The sequence below is a fragment of the Pteropus alecto genome, unplaced genomic scaffold, assembly GCF_000325575.1.
Source record: "Pteropus alecto unplaced genomic scaffold, ASM32557v1 scaffold35, whole genome shotgun sequence".
NCBI lineage: Eukaryota > Metazoa > Chordata > Mammalia > Chiroptera > Pteropodidae > Pteropus > Pteropus alecto.
In genome coordinates, this window is record NW_006437828.1 from 9175204 (window position 1) to 9181612 (window position 6409).

General features: G+C 44.3%; 2 pseudogenes; one reads left to right on the plus strand and one right to left on the minus strand.

Annotated features, from left to right (window-relative positions):
• Positions 1-3430: 3430 nt before the first annotated feature.
• Positions 3431-3549, plus strand: LOC112482219 (annotated as a pseudogene).
• Positions 3550-5979: 2430 nt separating this feature from the next.
• On the minus strand, positions 5980-6098 carry LOC112482193 (annotated as a pseudogene).
• Between the last annotated feature and the right edge of the window lie 311 nt (positions 6099-6409).

Sequence of the window (6409 nt, forward strand, 5' to 3'; positions counted from 1 at the left end):
ATTCTTTACCAAACTATCATTCCACCACCGGGGGGAGAGTGAGGTGGTACATGAAAGAATTAAACACACTAAGTTTGCACCCCAGAGAGCTCAAAGGCATACAACCACTACTCTCCCCCTTCCTCCCCCAACTAATAAACCAGCTGATACTGAATGTCCCCATGGACCAGGTATATCCAGCCCTCACCCATGGAGTCGCCAGCCCCGCCATCGTACAGATGAAGACGTGGGAATGCAAACACCTTAGGTAGCCAGAAGAGTACAGTGGCTGGTGGTTACTCCCTGACGTCTACACCTGCTCGCAGTGGGAACCCATCAGGCAACCACCATCCCCAACCAGAAACTAGTCCAGGAATGATTCGGGGCACGTTTCTGATGGGAGTCTTCTGAGGAGATCTTCCTCTCCTAAGAGAGCATCCCAAGGAGAACTCTCTTTTCCTTCTTGGGCAAGCATGTGATCCATCTTTTTCCCAGCACCCTCCAAGGATGACAGAGGGGTCAGAGAGAAAGATAAGCAGATTCCTGAGTGGCATCGCTGAGCTGCCAACCCCAGCAACCCCACAGCCAGCCCCGCCTCTAGACTCCGTGGTACGAGACAATAAGTTTCCCAAGTGCCTACGTCAGTATGAGTCAGATTTTATTTCCTTTCACCAAAAGCATCCTGGTTGATGCAAAAAGCCAGAATCCAAACTCGGGTCTGTCTGATGACCAAGCACGTCCTCATTCTAAGCGTTTTCTTGTCTGAGAGGCTGTCTCTGGGGAGCATAAAGTCTCACGGGTTTTCTGACTCAACCGCTAGACCTGGAGTCAGACCTGGATTAAATCCCAGCTCTGCCACTAGTCAGTTATCCGTGTGATCGTGGGCGAACTGCATCTCCCCTCTATGCCTATTACTTCATCTGAAAAAATGTGAATAAGATTAGCACTTGTCACAAAAGCTGTCTGAAGACTAAAGTAATTGGTGCCCTTTAACTCTCACCAAAAAAAAAAAAAAAGAGTAGCATGACTTTTGACACATGGATTCTTTTCAGAATCCTTACGATGTTTGAATAAAATGATTTTATCTTCCCCTGATATCTCAGTATGATGTTTCCTTAATGTCTGTCTCTATTGAGCTTTTGAAAAAAAAGACATAACATCATTAAAGAAAATATTTAAAACATTGTCCACAGTACCATACCACGTAATTATTTTAATTCTTTGACGTCACCTCTTGCAAGTGGTATTTACATACCCACAATTGTAGTAAACACTGTACTTGGTGTGCTATCATTTTTACATAAGCTATAGCGCACTTATCCATATTTCTACACGTTCTTTATAATTATCCACATTAACACTTCTATGATATCGATATAGCATGCATAAGTCACTAAACATCTCCTAGCATTGATATTTTGTTAATAAATACTTATTTTATCTTAAAAATAATGTAGCACCGAGCATTTTTACTTATACATTATTTGGTTTCTGTGAATTATTTCCTTAAGAAAAATTCCTAGGAGTAGAATTACTGGGCCTAAGGGCATGTGTTTTCTTTATGCCTCCCACTGTATAGTTCTTTCCTAAAGGATTGTTCCAGTTTGCAATTGTAAACTTTATGCTAACTAGTCAGGACTGAAATTGGGTTCTTCTAAGCGGTTACTTGGTTTGAAACACCACAAAAGTCTTTGTGCTTTGGGGAAATCAGTATTTTGATTGCCTTGCTGTGGGTTTCAAGCTTTATAAGTCGAGTTCTGCTTTCTCACTTTGAAAGATCCCCTCTTGAAACAATCAGTCTTATTTTTCACGGGCCATGAACTTTTAAAAGCTGTCTGCCTTTATCTCCCTCTCTCTTCATGAATCTGATTGGATTGGTACAGACCCGCGAGGATGCGCAAACGGCTTAAGAACGCCATTTTAAATGGTTGACCAAGCCCCTCCTCGTACTTCCTATGAGAGGCACATTTCTAGTCTGGGAGCAAAGTGGTACAATCACTCCATCCAGATCAAGTAACACTGGTTTCCCCTGGCAAATGTCCAGGTCCTCAGAAACCCACCGACCACTTCCTGAATACCTGGGCCATTAACTGGTGAAGGGACTAAGAAAAACACACCCTATGCAAAGTTTTCTGTGGACCCTTCCTCACTCCTCCATACAGCAAAAATAACTACCTTTCTTTTCCCCCGAAGCAAGAAAAAAGGGCTTGGCCGTGCCAGGACGGGTAGAGAAAGCCCACGTGTTTTCCTCTGGTTCCGAGTTTACCTGACTCGTGAGCAGACGCCCCTAAGTCATAGGCAAAGTAGTTAACACGGCTCTGGATGCCACTAAAGGGACTTTGTCTGGCCCTCTGTGAGGTCTTTCCACCTTCTCATATTTCTAACCACCATAAACCCAAATCTAAATGCAGACGCTAAAACACCAGGCACAGTGACTAAGTTCTAGAGTAGCTATTCAGAGAATACAGAGTGTGTTTATGCTCATTTTTTAACTCCAGATTATCATAGACATAAAAATGCGACATTTAAAAGTCCTGGTAGAATTCTAAACGTATGTGTAGAGATCTTATTAGAGTTACAAAGTCCAGGTTAAGAAACACATCAAGTTCAAGGATCTAGAATTTTTTCTGTAAAAGGCCAGATAGCAAATATTTTAGGCTTTGTTGGCCACATAGTCTTTGTCACAACTATTCAGCAATACCATCCCAAAAACAGCCATAGATGTCTCAGTTATGTAAACAAATGGGAACGACCATGTTCCAATAAAGCTTTATTAACAATAAGAAGTCCTGGATTTGGCCTAAGGGCCAGCATTTGACAACCCCTGATCTAGCATGCGAATGGTTAAGTGGAAGACCTTACTACCAGCTCTGTACTCGTGCCATCTGCAATTTATGTTTGCAAGCTCATTGGTTCATTTTATCGGTGTCTGTATTTATAATATTATGGGATTTAGGTTGTGGATGTTGATTGATTCATTCAAACATGTAAGATTTTTTTTGGTGCCTACTGTATGCTGGACACACATAGTCTGTCCTTAATTAGACCTGCTCCTGTCTGTTAAATACAACCCAAGACTGCATTTCTTGGTGACGTAGGTAGAATTGGTTAAGAAAATAAAAGGTTGGACAGTGGCAGACAGTGTAAATCAATTTCCAGAACTTCTGATGAGCGATTGGATCGAGCCTCTTCTTTGAGATCTGAGCATTCTGCTTTGAACGACTTCTCCAGGCATCAATGAAGAGTTGGCAGCAGGGAAGCCGTCTGATAGAGCAGAGCACGCTGAGCTTGGACTTAATTACTGGTGCTACCCATACTTAAGCTGGGGACCTCTCCTTGGGCCAGTTGCTTAATTTCTCTGAGACTCAGTTTCTCCTTCTACAAAGCAAGAGATTTGGATTAGATGAGTCCTCAGTCTGCTCAAGCTTTAAATGTTTAAAGTTTTGTGCCAGTCTATGGCCAGGTCACCTTGAACGTGCCCGATCTCGTCAGATCTCGGAAGCTAAGCAGGGTTCGGCCTGGTTAGTACTTGAATGAGAGACCACCTAGGAAGACCAGATGCTGTAGTTCTAAAAAATAAAAAATAAGGGATTGTAAGCTGACAAGGTCCTTGCAATCTGTGAGGTCAACCAAGGGTTGCCTCGCCTAAAAAAAAATAAATAACATAACATAACATAGCATAGCATAACATAACATAACATAACATAACATAGCATAACATAGCATAACACAACACAACATAACATAACATAACATTTTGTGCCAACCCATCTATCCCGAGAGGCTTCCGTTCTGTCAGAAAATATCATTCTGCTTCTTGTGGAGCTCAAATATGTGTCCTATGAAGATCCCTCACTTTGGTTTACCCTACAATTAAGATATTTTATTTGTATCGGGAACCACAGTGATTATAACAAGGTCCCTGGCTTAAAAGTTTTTTATCCACTAAGGAAACTTGACGTGGATGCGACTGCAAACTGCAGCCCAAGGCAGAGCGAAGCAGAAGGCCAAGCTGTGGGGGTTGGGACAGGAAGTGCAATTCTGCCTGGGTCCTGTGGAATGAACGGATTTTAATTAACATGGGAGGGTGAGGTGTCAGAAAGCTTTGCTGACAGAGGGTAATTCAAACGGAGAAATATGGGTGGGAGGCTGGAGGCAGCACCCCAGAGCCTTACTTCAGATATCTATGGCTTCGAGCGAATGTTTTCATTGGATCGTGCTTCTCTTTGTACCGATGTGCAACAGTTCATCAACGGGAAGAGTTGTAGCAAATACACGAGGAGGGATTTTTCATTAAATACTAATTTTTTTAACTTTGAGTATGAAACTTTGGTTTATGCCTTTCGATTGATTGATCCTTCATAATTATAGAGCCACGGTTCAAAACGAGGTCAAGTTAAAATGGAAGGATAGGCTATGATAAGCATAGTGACTCAAACTAATAAAAGGGATCACGCTGACCGGAGAAGTGTAAGACATGTGGATACACAGGTCTATTACAAAGCCCGATATTGGCAGTTTAGTTTCAGCAGAATATTACCTAACACATGAAATGAATGTTCTTAACTCGAGAGCTATTGATATTTTTGCCTTGTTTATATTTAATTAGTAGATTTTTTTCATGGTCGTGTGATAAATATCGACATATGGAATATTTGTATTTTTGTGTAATTCGATAAAAATAAGTTAAGTCAAAACTTGGAGTCTGTGAGAATTTTTTTTTCAAGACATTCATTACTCGAGTTTTCTCAACATCACATTAGGTGAACTTTATTTCTTTCTATGTCAAATGGAGATGATAATTGTTTATTTTGCAGGGCTATTAAGAGGGTGAAACGAGGTAACAGTTGGAAGAGGTCTGGAAAGTATGAAATGCTATATAAAATCAAGGAGATAAAACTGTTTTCATTCTAAAACAGACACAGTAAAAAAAAAATAAAAAAAATAACCCAAACAGCTGCCCAGCACTTACGTCAGCCTACATGCCGGGGGCACTTGGCAGAACTGTTTTCGTAGGTGAAGAACACAACTCAGGTGTGTTCCTGGGGCCTCTTGTGCCTGCAGAGGACCTCTACCCGCATCACCACCTCTGCAAACAGGTAGACACTCGCAGGTTTACCCGAGGCACCTCTCGGCTATTTGCAACTCAAGTCAGCCCGGGGCAAATGTAGCAGTCAACTCATGGAGCCGCAGCTTCCCAGAACTGTTTACAAGCAACTGTGCCTTCGCGCTCACGCTCTTGGAGCTGGACTCTCGCAGAATCAGAGAATTCGGGAGCTGGAGGGTACTTCGGGGTGATCTAGTCCAACGTCTTCGGTTTACATAGGATCTGGGGCCCGGGAAGCGAGAGAGACTTTTCAGGACAGAGTGGACATTGATGGCAAAGAGAGGTAAGAGATTCAGGATCTCTCCACTTTTAATACAGGGCATCTCATTTTTCCTTTTGCCTATCAGACATGTTGACGTCTCTAATCATTCAGTGATCGTTGCCGTTTCCCTTACAGACTTCCTCTCGACTGACTTTACCTGCCCTTCCATCTCCCATCCTGGCCAAGAGGCCAAGGCCCAGGGACAAAGGCCCTGGTGTTCTGGGGCTTCTGCCTCCATGGCCTCAGGTGCAGTGGCTCCGCCCCTGCTGTTGGCTGCAGGATGCTCGCTTTCATTGCCCTGTGGATCAGAAGCAGAGTAGCAAAGCTGGTGCACAGGCCAGACGCACCCTGGCGAGCTGCCTTGGAGTGGGGCAGCCCTGTTCTGCATCCCCCGGGGGCTGCTGGCAGCACTGACTCCTGCAGCCTGCTCTGGGGGCTGCTCCCAGCCTCACGAGAGGTCTCCGCCAACGTCTGCTCCGGCTGTAAGAGGCGGTGCTCCTTCTCATACGTCTGCCTCTGTGGCCGTGACTTTGTAACTGCCATGTATTTAGAACCCACACTTGGGTAACCAGCTTGCCCCGGTTTGACAGGGCCTATCCCAATTTTGTTTTGTTTTGTTTTGTTTTTTTAACGCCTACAGCACCCAGTCTTCCTAGGTGGTCTCCCATCCAAGTACCAACCAGGCCCGACCCTGCTTAGCTTCCGAGATCAGACGGGATCGAGCCCATTCAGTGTGGCATAGCGATAGACTATCCCAGTTTTAAAACCGAGGTCTCGCATCCCAGGAGTCCCTCTGTCCTGAGCAAACTGGGACGCTGGTCCGTTTCTTCATCTATTAAGTGGGGTAACATTTTGTATCTCACAAAGTGGTTTGGGAGAACCGTAAGGAAATAAAAATGTAAAAAGCCTGGCCCAGAGCAGAAATGCCATCAAGCTCTTTCCTCTCTCCTCCTTCCGGCCAGGTTTCTGAGAATCGCTGGGGCATCGCGCCTCCGGCCTGGGGCGCCGTGAGCACCGCCTGGCGGGCGAGTCTTTGCTGGTTGGAAGGAGGGAGGCTGAGC